At 39.1% G+C, this 14,610-nt stretch overlaps 1 non-coding gene and 1 pseudogene across 1 annotated transcript; one reads left to right on the top strand and one right to left on the bottom strand.

Moving 5' to 3' along the window:
• LOC107137604 overlaps nt 1–14,610 on the bottom strand; it is a 21,943-nt pseudogene continuing 7,333 nt past the window's right edge.
• On the top strand, nt 12,056–12,130 carry Trnaa-agc. Its single transcript has one exon. It is a non-coding gene; the product is annotated as a tRNA-Ala (tRNA).

Genomic DNA, 14,610 nt, shown 5'->3' with positions numbered 1-14,610 from the left:
TTATTTAAAAGGAGTGAGTGTGTACAGGGAGGTTAAATGCTTTATAGAAAAAAAAAAACTTGTATCAGAACCAACTGATTCATCATCATCATCTTCACTTTCTTCATTTTCTTCTTCCTCCTCCTCTTCATTTTCCTCCTCTTCCTTCTTTTGCTTGCTTTTTCAGCCTTAACAACTCCCTTTATTGCCGCATCCAGCGTGTCTTTAGCTCGGTAGGCAGCCATATCCCTTCTGTATTTTTCCTTCAGCTTAGCAGCTTTCTTTTTGTAAGGCTGCTTGTCATCTGCAGCAGTGGGATTCCACATCTCTCCCAGTTTCTTTGGGACATCACCAACAGATAGGCCAGGATGTTCTCCTTTGATTTGGGGCGATACTCAGAACAGAACATGAAGAAGGCCCAACGGAGGCCTCTTGGGTGCGTTGGGATCCTTGAACTTCTTTTTCGTTTCCTCTTTAGGAGGGATATAGGTTTTCATTTCTCTTTTATCACAAGACTTGTCCACCTTTGCCATGTCTTCAAGTCTTCTTTTCTCTTTAGCAGACATGGTCTTCTGCCTCTGTGAGCACTTCTTACAAAACTCTGAGAAGCTGACTAAAGCATCTGGGTACTTCTTGTGCTCCACCCAGCAAATTTGCACAAAGAATGTATAGGATGGCATTTTGCCTCTCAGCTTTTTAAGACTCTCCTTTGCCCATGTTTAGTTGCTTTTCCTCAGCAAGGCACAGAGTCGCCCAGGGTCCATCCGGCTCCAACTTGCCCGGTGCTATCTCCATGGACCTCTATGTATTGCAATGGCTGTCATTCTTGTGTTTTTAATAATTCAGTTATATTCTTACTGGAAGAGACATACATGAAATATAACGACCCAAAAATCTGGGAGGGAAGAATGGGGAATAGATATATCAGTCAAATACAAACCCAAAGAAAGTTTAAAACTATTAAGATCAAAAAAAAAAAAAATTAAGGGGACAAATCCTCATTAGAAGTTAAGAAAGTCTCCAGTTTATGAGAAATAAAAGGACCAGTTCTCCAGGGATATATAACAATCATGAGATTGAATGAACCAAAGAACATTACTTCAAACTTTTTGAAGCAAAAAATTTAACCAAATTACAAAGAGAAATTGATAAATTCTCTAAAATGCTGGGAGATTTTTAACACTCCTGTTTTAGACTCATAAGTCCACTTAACATGCAGACATCTCATCTTCATAACCAGACTTTAAGATCCTTGGGAGTCAGAGCGATTGTCTTCTGCCATGTTCCCCAGTACACAAGATACAAGTCCTCTTCCTCTAAGAATTCCCAAATATAACACCTGCTCATATAGATGTGGAAAAACTAAGTGCTATAGGCAAGTGCAAAGTACAGAAGGAATGTGCTAATAATTTATTACTGACAGTAGACACTTCTTTTAACAAGCAAAACTATTACAAATAGAATAATTAATGAAGACATAAAATAATGGATTGAAAGGAAAAAGAAAATTATGTCACTGTACTTCTGCAGCATTTATGAGACACCAGGTTCATCTCTTAAATAATTGAATTACTATCTAAAAATTGCTGGAAGATCACTTATATCCATTCTAAATGGAGGGAAAAAAAAAATGCCCCTAGAAAGATTAAGAACTGTAAACAAAATTTGCATTGACTTAAGTTGAAACAATAGCAATGCTGCTACCCCCTAGTGGCAGAGTACAGCAAACCAAACATGACAGTGAAGATAATTAGGAGTTGTCTTCCTAACAAAAGTATTAAGCTGTGGACCAGAGTTGCTGTGATATGTTTAATCAATGTCCATTTTTACTGTCATCTTTAGCATCGTTTTTATCGTGCCCAGCCTATAGCTAAGTACTTTTGTAATGATAGGAATTTCTAGGCCGTCAAATGGGACGAGGGCTGCAAGGTCCTTCGTAGCAGGGCAAACAGTGTTCAGCACACAGCCTTTGGCTATTTTTCTCAGAAGGGGACAGTGCAGTCATCAGACACTTGGAGGCTTCTGGCTTTAAGTTCTGTCCTTGAGTTCTTTAAGTTCTGTCCTGAGGATATCCATCCTGGAATAGAGGGCCATTTTCATGTGACCCATGAGTGACAGAGAGAAGGAATAGAGGGACTTTCATCACAACTCAGTAGGTCCCATTCCATGCGCAAGTGGGTCCCACCCAGTGGGCTGAAAATTGTATAAATTCATTTTAAAGAGAAGTTAAAGTTCTGATTTTTATTTGTCAAGAGATTCTTATGGCGAATGCCAGGCAGCAGTTTCATTATTTCTCTTTATAAATGTAGTTCCCAAATGGAATTTGTTGAGAAGGCCTAGCATGCTTTTTACCCTAGGCTATCATCTCCACCCATGCCCTAGGGTGGGCTTTGGACAAGCCACTTTTTAAACAGACAGTTTTAGGATCCTTTCAAATCTTCTCTTCTACATAAAATAATACTCTTTTATAATTTGCGTCATGTTCCCTAAAGTTTGAGTCATTTTATTGCGAGATTTTTAGACCAATCAGACGGAATCCTCAATTAAATGTGTGTTAAAATCTTTTATAAGAATTAGGTCTACAAAGTGGGCAAAGGAGCTGGAACTGGAGACAAATACTAAAGGAATGAGAAGCCAACCTGAAGATGGTCTGGCAGTCTAAAATGCAGGGATCAGAATATCCTGCCTTAAATGTTCAATCTGTGAACTTTACACAAAAGGAAATTTGGGAATTGTGAAATCCAATCAGTCACCAGTCTACCTGTTTGGTGATTTTTATGTTTATAATTGATAATTAAAGATCCAATGAACAAGCTGCCTGCTCAAATGTTCTGCTACCAGAACAGCCCAGAGAAACGTACAACACTAAGTGTTGAAAAGGGCGTGGCATATGTGGAATACTCTTGGACAGTTGGTGGAAGTGTAAGATGCATCAACCATTGGAGAACCATTGGCTATTTCTTAAATATCTCCCCTGTGACCTAGTAAGTGGTGCTTCAGATGAATAAAAGTGGATTCACAAAAAGACTCATACACAAAGAGCACAAGTTCTTTATTTTGATGAAGTCTCATTTATCACTTGTTTATTTTAGTTTATGTTTTTGGTGTCTTATCTAGGAAAATTTGTTTATCCCTAGGGTTATAAAGATTTTTCTCTATTTTCTCTTAGCAGTTTTATGCTTTTAGCATCTATATCTAGGTCATGATCCACTTAGAGTTAACAAAATATTGGTACATGTTTATAGCAGCTTTATTCATAACGGCCCCACATGTGCATCAACAAGAAGATGGATAAACTCAGTGTGGTATATCCACACAGCAGCAAAAAGGAGTGGATAATAATCACACACCGACATGAGTGACTCTCAAAAATACGGTGTTGAGTAAGAAAAAGGAGGCACAAAAGCATACACTGCATGTTTCCATTTATGTGGCGTTCAACAAGCAAATCCAATGGCAGAAGTCAGAACAATCGTTGCCGGGGCTGGAGAATGAGGGATGCTTAGAGGAATGGTGCACAAGGGAACTTTCTAGAAGTTGAAAATGTTCCATAACTTGTTTTGAGTGGTGGGTTCCAGAAATTGACTGGTTAAAACGCTTCAAACTGTATACCCTTAGGAATTGTGCATTTTATTATGTGTACATTAGATCTCATAAATAAGAACATTGCTAACTTCTCTACTGATATTGCTCTGATGTATTTAATTCACCAGAAAACACCTTCTAAGGCACAAGACTATCTTGCCAGAAAGTAAGTAAAAGCATCTTGAGCCTTTTGGGTCTTGTCCTTGCACAGTACAGCTGCACAAAAACTGTGAGGCAGAAAGGCAAAACCAAAGCAGGGTGCACTCACACCTCCAAGGGAAGAGCCAACTCTTCTGTATTCTGCTATTTAAAAAATTAGTAACAGCAGGCTCTTGAATCTCTGCCACTCTCCCTCACTAGGACTGGTTAAGTGACAATGAATGGGATCCATTTTTTTTGTTAATTTAATATTGAATAGTTTTATTTCCAAAACAGGGACATGCAGCAGATTCCCAGGTTTCATTTTGAATTCAGTGTTCCCACTTCATCCATTATTCATCCACGCTGCACTTTTCTTGGTTTATGATTTTACTAAATTTCTTCATTTGAATTATGGCCTTGTGGTCAACAGCAGGCGATATATTATTCTTATATAATTTTTAAATACAAAGGCAAATGGCATGGAACAATTAGAATCGATGGCTTGGGAGTCAGGCACTTGGATGTCATAGGCAAACACTGTGCTCTTGACTTTAACCTATGGGTTCCACTTCACGTGGGTTGTATTTTTCATACATCAGGGGTTTTTATAAATTTACTATTCAATCCAGCAGCCCTACTTTGTTCACAAAATATAAGCAAAACAAATATGTCAGGGTAATGATGCCAGGATTCTCCCTTATTGAAAAAAGCAGTTTATTAATACCTTATTGCTACAAGCTAGATCTTATTATCATCTTGGGTCATTTAGAATCTTATTAGGTATTCTGCTGGTGGATGAATAATCCTGTGATAAATTCTTTGCCATGTCCTTCACAGTTGTCATAGCAGGATCATAAACAGCATTTATAACAATCTAGCCTAGAGGAAGCGGCTGACAATGGTCTGCTTAGCATGCAGGAAATATTCAGATAGGCTGTGTCTGGTTAGACACAAGCCCACGAGAGAGCTCCTGAAGTTAAATGTAGCGTGGGTTTCTCTGAAGATTCCCCTTTGAAAAAGGCATGAGGTCAGGGACGTGGGGACCCAAAGCACTTTGGAAGCCACAGATAGCTTCTTGCCACCAAATCTGCCAGGCAGCGGGGGAAGGCCAAAGGCACAGGCCATATTATTCCTGACAGGCTGTTCAGGTCTTTATTCAGATCAAGGTACCAATTATTTTATGTTGGCTGGGTTTTTTTTTTTTTCTCATTTTGACTTCACATACAAAACTGATTTGCCCATATTACTGCTGTGTCTAATTAGTACATTTGATGAGGAGATCCAAAGAGGAACAAGAGTATGGGTATAATTCCCAGCCTAAGCCAGGTACTTCTGCTGTATTCTAGAACTGCAGATTTCAGCATTGAGGAAAACCCATGATACATACAGACAGACAGACTTATATTCTTGTTCACATACAGAGAACTGCAGATAGAATGGTACAGATCTACTACCACTATTCCCCGGAAAACCCATACAAGAGACAAACAAGCCAGTCTGATATTTTTCTAACCTCATTTCCTAACACTCAGATCACAACTTATCCAAAATTAATTTCTTACACTCAAAACAAGTCTGGGCTTCTTATAAAAGCTGTTGTCTTTGTCCAGAATGACCTTGCCCTTTTTTCTTTGCCAGATGTCCAAAGTTGCAGAACCTGAAACAAAGGTTTCAGGGGATGATGTCAGGAAGCACGTGCAGGGTGGGTGTGGATGTGAGGTGGGGAAGAGAAGGCAGCTGGTGATGGGTGACCTTTGAATGGGTTCATATTGTGACCAACGGAGGCTCCATCTCCCTGGGGGATCTCAGAAGCAAGGAAGCTGGGGTACTTATCTACTTGCTCCCATTAGTCATTGGTTGTGGGCTGCTCCTGGAAAGTAACTAAACTCCCCAGCACTTTCTGCCTGCCAGCCACAAAAGGCCTGCAGACATGTAGAAAGAGCTGAGTTGGAGGTACAGTGACGGTGAATGCCAAGATGATGTGGGTAGGGCACTGGTAGCATTCACTCCCAGGCCAACTCCCCTATGTTTGAATCTTTGTCTGATGGTTCTTTTCTCCGGGAAGGCTTCCTTGATTCTCCAGGTCTGAGTTAGACAGGCCTTCATTTGGTTCTCATAGCAGCATGCTGTATGCTGGCACTTGCCAGATCATTTTATGAATGTGACTGTCTTCCTCTCTAAACACAGTAGATTCATACACTCCACAAATATTTGTTGAGGATTTACATATGCCAGACATAGCTTTAGGAGTTAAGGTATGGAGCAGTGACCGATATATTCTACTCAGGGATCTTATAAAAGACAGGTAAGAAAAAACCACGCAGCCAAATTGACATGATAATTCCAAGTATTAGAAAATGGAAGAAAATAAGGGGTACAAAATGTCCAGGGCCAAGAGAGACTGCTATTTTAGCTAGGCTGTTGAGGAGAGGCTCCTCTGAAAAGGTAGATAACTAAATAGTAACCCAGGGGTTGGAGGAAGAGAAGGATGAAGAGATGGAGTACAGAGAAATTTTAGGGCAGTGAAACTATTCTATATGATGCTTCAATGGAGGTTACAGGCCATTGCACATTTGTCAAAACCCTTAGAATGTACCAAACCAAGAGTGAACCATAGGAATTAGGGTGTTGATCATGTCTCAGTGTAGGTTAATTATTTGTAACAGATGTACCACTCTGGGGTAGGTTGTTGATACTGGGAAGGCTGTACAAGTGTAGGAACAGGATAAATGGGAATTTTCTATACTTTCCCCTAAACTTTGCTGTGAACTTAAAACTGTTCAATAAATAAATAAAATCCATTTAAAATAATAAGAGTCAGAAGGAACCAGCCTTATGAAGATATGGTCAAAGGAGAGTTCCAGTCAAAGAGAAGCAAAGTGCAAAGGCTTGTTGGTAGGAATAATCATGGCATATTCAAGGGTCATAAAAGCCAGCTGGACCATGATAAACCAGGACGAAAATTGCAGAAGAGCCCAGCGAGGTTGGCAGGGTCTATACCACGCAGGAAGGGACTCTGGGGTGCTATAAACTAAACCAGTCTAATGCCCCAAAATCAACAAGAAGAAAATTCAAGACTACATTGAAAACCATTTCCCTCCATTGTCTGGATATTCAGGTTAACATTGATTTCTGGATTTATTTATCATACCACTTATTTGTCATGCTGTTTTTAAAATAGCCAAAGCCATGAAAAATAAGTTCCTAGTTGGTTCTTTCATCAGCTCTCTTGCTATCCATTCTGCAAACCTCTTCCCATCATCATATCTTCTGTTCCCTCTCAGGCAAAGAAAAGGATAGGAACTAAATGGCTATTTTAGAGTATTTGGCAGCCCTACAAGTCTGTGAATCAAAATGTGCAAGGTGAGAATATCAGTTATGCAGTTGATTATTTTATTTAATGTTTTAATAGGAACATTTTTAAACATTCACAGAAGTGTAGAGAATACATAACGAAGCTAAACGTAGCCATTATCAGTCTTCAGAATTCATCTGCATTGTGTCAATGGCTGGTATTTTTTTGTTCTACACATATCAGAATTCATGCCATTAAATGATTCTAATCCCTTCAAGGTGGGTATCCTGAGAACCAACCCATGTATATAGAGTGATACAAGCACATTCTTGTGCATATTCCCTACAGGAGCAGGTTGACTTGGGGACATTTTTTGGACCAAGTTTAAATAATACGATAAATGGCCATTCAATGACAAATACTAAGTTTTAAAGAAATTCACATTTTGAGCAGTGGTTTAGCCACTCTGAGAACAAGTGTTTTATATATTCATTCAGTAAATGCAGCACATGAGGCCAGGGCTAGACTCTATAAGAGATACAAAGACAGGTGTGACCCAGTCCTTCCTTTGAGGAATTCACAAACCAATGGATTCAGAATATATATGAGTCTATGCTCCATCCAATACCAACATTTCCAGAACGCTTGCCCACACAGCAGTCTCATGATATCTGTGCCTTCCAATATGCCTTTGCTTCCCTTTCCAAAAGGCAAATTTTATTCTAGTTGACAGTTACCTCTGTCTTTATCCTGGTGAGCAAATACACTTAATTCTAACATGTTTTCCTTCAGCTGCACAGGGGATCGGGCAATGTGCTTTTCCTCAAATTCTGCACACAGATAGGGTTGAACTGCCACAGCACTGACCAGAAATTCACAGACACTCACTGCCAGGGCCCTCTAAAACATACAGTTTTGCTCTGAATAAGTGATTTCTGCTGAAGTGTCTGGTGCTGACTAGATCAATTGCTCCCACAATTCCCAGTGAGTGTAGGTGCAACTCTCTCACTGATTGATTGACTTAACACCAGCCAATTAGAGCTTAAACTGTCTAATTAAGCCAGAGATGAAGCCATCAACTCACTGAATTCTGAGGCCTGTTAACTTTACCTAAACAATAGAATGAGGTCAGGTGTGTATTAGCATTGGGAATAACTAGCAAAACCAGAGTACAGCAATTTGCAAATATAAAACACTCTGGGAATGTTAACAAGAATAAGCAAAAGATATGTCTAGATTTAAAAAAAGGGGTCAAAACCTGTGCAAAATTCATACCTCTTTATAATATCCTCTTCAAATACACATACTTTAGAAAATCACTTTCTGTCTAAATAATGCAGAGCTAACTAGGCATCATAGAATTCAACCATAAATGATCTTCATTTGATAGTGTGTGTGTGTGTGTGTGTGTGTCTGATTAACAGTGGTTGAGGTTGTTTACTAAACTATAACTATCAAGATAGCTCTATTAGGGGCTGGGGTTGTGGCTCAGTGATGGAGCACTCATCTTGCATGTTTGAGGCACTGGGTTCAATCCTCAGCACCACATAAAGATGAATAAATAAAATAAAGGAATTGTGTCCATTAAAATTTAAAAAAGATAGCTCTATTATACTGATTTAGCTGCAATTCACAATTAATATGTGCTTCTTTCTTAACTCTTACACCAATATTATAATTACTCCCCATTTAATTCTCCTCTAAGTAAAAAAAAAAAAAAGAAAGAAAGAAAAAGAAAAAAGGCTGCAAAGAAAAGTAATTACACACAGAGAGATGTTGGAACCTGATGGATTCAGCCAAGCAGAAATGTTTATAAACACCATTGCATACAGCAACACTGTCCCAGTCTGTCCCTAAAGCTACAGTTGCATTGGCTTCTGAGATAATATTTAGCAAAGAGGCATTTTAAGAAAGTCAGCATGAGAGAGAGAGAGAGAGAAAAAAACCTTCTCAGGTTTGTGTATGTTATTAATCATAATTAAAGCAGATTTGACAGCTTCTTGGCAATGGAGACAATGAGTTCCTTTCTCCGACATCAAAATCCTAAAGGAATACTTGCTATTTCATTATCAACTTCACTGGTCTTTACACCTATAACATCCACTTTGAGAAGATGAGGTCTTAGAGAAATCTGAGCTCTGACAATTATTGTTTGCCCACTGCTGACACTGGGTAGAGAACAGCCTAAGCCAGGATCTTACTGAGATAAAGTACAGGGAACGACACTGGGGTTAAAACACGAGTCCCGGGAAAACACATGGCCTGCCCCAGAATGCATTTCCACTGAAGGGTCATCCTTCAGAGTTGTTGGTTTTCGCCTGTGCAGGTGGCTCTGTGCCTTTGATTTCCCATTAAATTGGAAAGGGAGCTCTTAGTCCCCACTGCAATGGCATCCTCTGATAAGATGTTGAGAAATGGGAAATGGATCCATTTCACGAGATGGACTCATTTTAATAAAACCAAACAAGAGAATCGCTTCCATTTCATCACACCCAATTTCATTAACATGCTTTCTAAAATGACATTGCTTTGGAAGGTTCTTTGGATGGTTAATATGGGTTTGATGTCTAGGTGATTTCAAAGCATTTATTCTGATCATCTACTGACTATAATCTTCAGCTGAATTTTTCTCATCCTCGGCAGGGAAATCTGGCCTGTCATAGGGACACCTCCAGCTCACTTTCTGATGTTTTCTCTCACAGAAGACATGGGCTCAAAAGATCTGTGTGTTTGGGAATGATTTAAAGGCATAGATTATTTATCTAGGTACCACTGAGCCACATCCCCAGCCTTTCTTATTTTTTGACATAGGGTCTCACTGAGTTGCTTAGGGCCTCAATAAGTTGCTGAGGCTGGCTTTGAACTTGTGATCCTCCTGCCTCAGCCTCCCTAACCACTGGGTTTACAAGTGTGAGACCGTACCCAGCCAGCATAGGTTATTAGATGTTTCTCAAACATGGTATGTTTCTATTTGAAAAATGGTCACAGCCCCCCTTGCCTCTCTCTTTCTCAGTCTCCCTCTATGTTCTCTTACTTTCTCTTCCTCAGTGCTCTCCCTCTGTGTACCTTTTGCTAGTCTCTCTGGCCCCACTCTCCCCTTCTTGCTATCTCTTTCAGCCTTCATCTCTGCCTGTTCCTTTCCTCTATCAGGTTGAGCTTTTCTTTTTGGGCCTGTCTCTATGTCTTTCTGTCTCAAAATTGTGCTTCCCAGGACTGAGTGCAGTGAAAGGAAATGTTCACTAAAATCTCTAATCCTCTGCAATCTACAGGCGTTTCCTTAGTGTGGGAGTAGAACAGGATTGGCTAATAGCCAGAAAGCTATTTTATTGATAAGAACAGAGGGTCCTTTCCACGCACTGATTAGGGATAAGGAAGCACTTTGGGGGAAGTTTTTCCAATGACTTTCAACTCAGCATGTTGTTTAAGACCCCCCAAAATGAAACAAAAATTAGCAAGAGCAGCGGAAACCAAAAGCAAAGAAAAATTGACTAGTTTTATTCTGGAAATAAATACTACAAGGATATTGTTCATCCTCAATGCAACTAAAATCCAGACTAAAAGACAAGAAAAGGGGGAGGACATAGGAAAAAGGATAACCTTGTACACTTTTGGTGGGAAAATAATAGGAAGTATTTACCAATTTGCTTTAAAACCAGATTAGTCAACTCAATTCAGAAAAGATTAAAATTATCATACCCAAACATTCCTTTTTTTTTTCCACTGTAAAATTAGCAACTGCAAAGCTATTATGGAGAATGGTTCCACAAAAGATTAAATGTTGAACTGCTACTATATGATCCAGTAATCCCACTTTGGCTGTGTGTCCAAAGGAAATGAAACCAGTATGTTGAAGAGGTCCCTACATTCCCACGTCTATCACAGCAGCATTCACAATAGCCTAGAAATGGAAATGACTTAGGTGTCCACCAACTAATGAATAGAGAAAGAAAATGTGGTACCTATATCACATTCAGCCATAAAAGAGAGTGAAATCCTGTCATTTGTGATATGATGGAACTAGAGATTAATATTTTAAGTGAAATAAGCCAGGCACAAGAAAGACTAGTATCACATGGATCACACTTAACTGTGAAATTTAAAGAAATTGGGCCCATAGAAGTCAAAAATAGAATTATGAATACTAGAGACCAGGAGAGCAGAGCAGGGTGGGATGGGCAGAGGTCTATTGACAGTGTTAAGTTATAGTTTGCACACCAGGGAGACTATTGATATTGTGCGAGATAGCTCAAAAAGTTTAGAAGAAAGATTTCGAATGTTTTCATCATAAAGAAATGAAACATATTTGAGGAGATGCATATGTTCCAACCTATTTAAACATTAAACTAATAGACACTTATATTCAAACATCACAGAGTACTCCATTAATAGACATTTTTTGTGTTTTCATGTATCCATTAAAAAAAAGACAAAATGATGAAAAAGCAAGATTAGAAGACAAAGAATGGTTGTCTGAGGAGGATTAATCCAGCACCTTGAAAGCTCAACAGTGATGAAAAGCTCTCCCCAAGTGGCACCAAGACATCAGGCCAGGTTATGAAGGGTAAGCATGGGATACAGACAGACAGCTTTGTTTCCACCACGCAGGGGAACTGAAAGAAAATGTCATTTTAACTCCAAGTGACTGAATCTTCAGCTTAATTTTGCCCACAGTAATCTAGGAATGGTATGATATTCTGGAGTTGGAAGTGACCTAAAGGGGAAACAGAAAAGTTAACTTCCTGCATCAGGACAGGTTGCTCTCACCCCACTCAGGTAATCATTAACGAATGGCCCCTGCCTCTACCAACTTAACAGTCATAGCTATAATGAATATGGTCTTAAGATGTTAAAAGCACCACCTCTGCTGAATTGGAGTTTCACTCTTGATTCTTGGCTGTATCTCATCTTAGTGAGATCCCACAGGATTTAGCAATTAGCATGGACATAGCAGTTTGATAATCAGAAGGCATTAATGGCATCAAAACACAGTCCTGCCTGTTTCTGAGAACTGGTGATACACATCTAGGCCTTCCTGTTTAAAATGAGCAGTTCAGGGATGGGAGTGTAGTTCAGTGGTAGAATGCTTGCTTAGCATGCACGAGGCCCTGGGTTTAATCCCCAGCACCATCAAATAGATACATAAAATGAGGACTTTATTCATGTCGGAATAATCATCTGCCACAAAATGCTATTTAGACAAAACAATTTAGCTTACTGTGTTGACAGGTTGAAAAGACATTGAGAACCAAGAAAAGAAATACACAAGTTGCTCTTTGCAACTATATACACACAATATTTAGTATGGGAATTTATGGTCTTTTTGAAAAGATAAAATTTAAAACAGGAATTCTATCAACTGTCAGGTGAAAATTTAAGAAAATTATATGTATTTTTTTTCTTTCGCAGTTCTTACTTGATATTACTAAGGACAGGAAAAGGGGAGAAAGACATTTTATTCTAAGGTCCAGTTTACCATGAATCAAATGAAAACCTTCAAGATAAGTGAAATTGTTATTCAAGAACTTTGGGTTCCCTTTAAAATTGATGATGCTGATCTTGTTTTCTTATCAATAGGGTTAGGAAAGGGAAGTAGGTTTGCAAATAGCCACTCTTTCTTGTCAGGAGAATGTTTTTAATTGTCTTTTCTTTTAAAATTTCCCATGTTGACAGACTGAAGCCCAGCATACATGAACACATTCAGTTCTCCACCTCTGTAACTCATTTCTATTTCTTAAAATCTTCATGATGTTTGCTTTAATTTCAAACCTCCCCAAGCACCAGGGACATTAGCTTCACGCAGCTTGGTAGCATTATTTATAAAGTTAACACTTGGGCCTTTAAAGTAGAAGAAAAAGTAAGAAGACACTGAGGTGGCTGGCAGCTACAGAAATGAGAAGTTCTTCTGGAAGCTTCCATGCTTCTTATTTCTATTTCTAGTATCACTAATATTAAGATACACATCAGGCTTCAGAAATTTGAATGAATCTCTGATATCATCTGGTGACTCTTCCAGACCACACAGAGTCTAAGTATGGAGTGTCCTAACAAGGATTATGAAAATATGCTAACATGAAATAATACTTATATTTTAAAATTCACTTTTCTTATATTTGCAAACCATTCTGAAACCAAACAGTTTCTGGAGCTTAGTGCAACTAAGGGACAGAAAGAAACTGTGATACACACACACACACAGCAGAGTTCTACTCAGCATGAAATTATGGCATTTGCTAGTAAATGGATAGAAATGGAGCCTATCAAGCTAAGTGAAAGAAGCCAAACTCAAACTCAAAGCTTGAATATTTTGAATGTTTTCTCTCATATGTGGAAGCTAGAGTAAAATAAAGGAAAGGGGAAGCAAGGATTACAGAAAGAACCAATCAAATATAATTTAATAGATGAGCAAAAGGAAGTCTAATAGAGGAAGAAAAAGGGGAGGCAAGGTTTGGGTGCTTGAAATGAAATCTATTTCCATGAGTGTGAGTTTGTTGGGATGTGCCCAAGTACTGTGTATGACCATGAAGCTCTTAAAAAAGAAAGAAAGACAAAGGGACTTGGATGCACTGTCTCCAATCTAGGGAAGGGGAAACATAGCAAGTTACTGATCCTTTCCAGGAAACTAGGTAACGGTGCACCTTCCAATCCAGCCACCCTACTCCCTACAATAGTCAACCATCGAGGTGAAGACAGCACAGTGAGTCCGATGGCCTTTGTGGGCAGATTTACACCGGCACCTGGCTTGTAGCTGCAGTTGTGCCTAATGGCAGCCCTAGTACCTTTCCTTCTGATACATCTCAGAGGTTTTGTTATGACATATGTAACAGAAATAAGGACAGAAAATCATTTAACAGTCACACATGCAATTATTTCACTATTAATTTTGTTACAGCTTAACATTTTGTTCTGTTTGCCTCAGATCGATCTATCTATCTATCTATCTATCTATCTATCTATCTATCTATCTATCTATCCTGGGAATTAAACTCAGAGGCACTTAAACATTGAGTCACATCCCCAGTCCTTTTTTGTATTTTATATATAGAGAGAGTCTCATTGAGTTGTTTAGGGCCTTGTCTCAGGAAGCTGAGGCAGGAGGATCATATTTTCTTAAGGAAATAAAATATTACAGATACAGTTGAGGCCCTCAAGTTTTCCATGCTCCCTCCTGCCCCACCCCCCCCCACACACGAAATCAACCCTAGACAGGGCAGTTGTGTTGTATAATTCACATTTGTTCCCAGAGTTGTGCTAGCAGCAGCCCTGATGCCGGGATTACATCTTCTTGGTTTTCCTCATTCTCTTTCCATCACCAGTTTTTCTCCATTACAGTAAGGAGGTGGGAAACAGCTAAACACAAAAATACCTAGCCAGCCACAGTGGCACATGCCTGTCATCCCAGCAGCTCAGGAGTCTGGAGCAAGAGGATTTTGAGTTCAAAGGCCAGCCTCAGCAAAAAGCAAGGCACTAAGCAACTCAGTGTGACTTTGTCCCTAAATAAAATACAAAAAATAGGTCTGTGGAAGTAGCTCAGTGGTCACGTGCCCCTGAGTTCAATCCCGGTACCCTGACCCCCTGACAAAAAAAAAAAAAAAAAAAAAAAAAAAAAAAAA

This window comes from Marmota marmota, unplaced genomic scaffold (genome assembly GCF_001458135.2).
Source record: "Marmota marmota marmota unplaced genomic scaffold, marMar, whole genome shotgun sequence".
Classification (NCBI taxonomy): Eukaryota; Metazoa; Chordata; class Mammalia; order Rodentia; family Sciuridae; genus Marmota; species Marmota marmota.
Note: the sequence above shows the minus strand (reverse complement) of the source record. Positions and strands in the feature narration are given on the sequence as shown.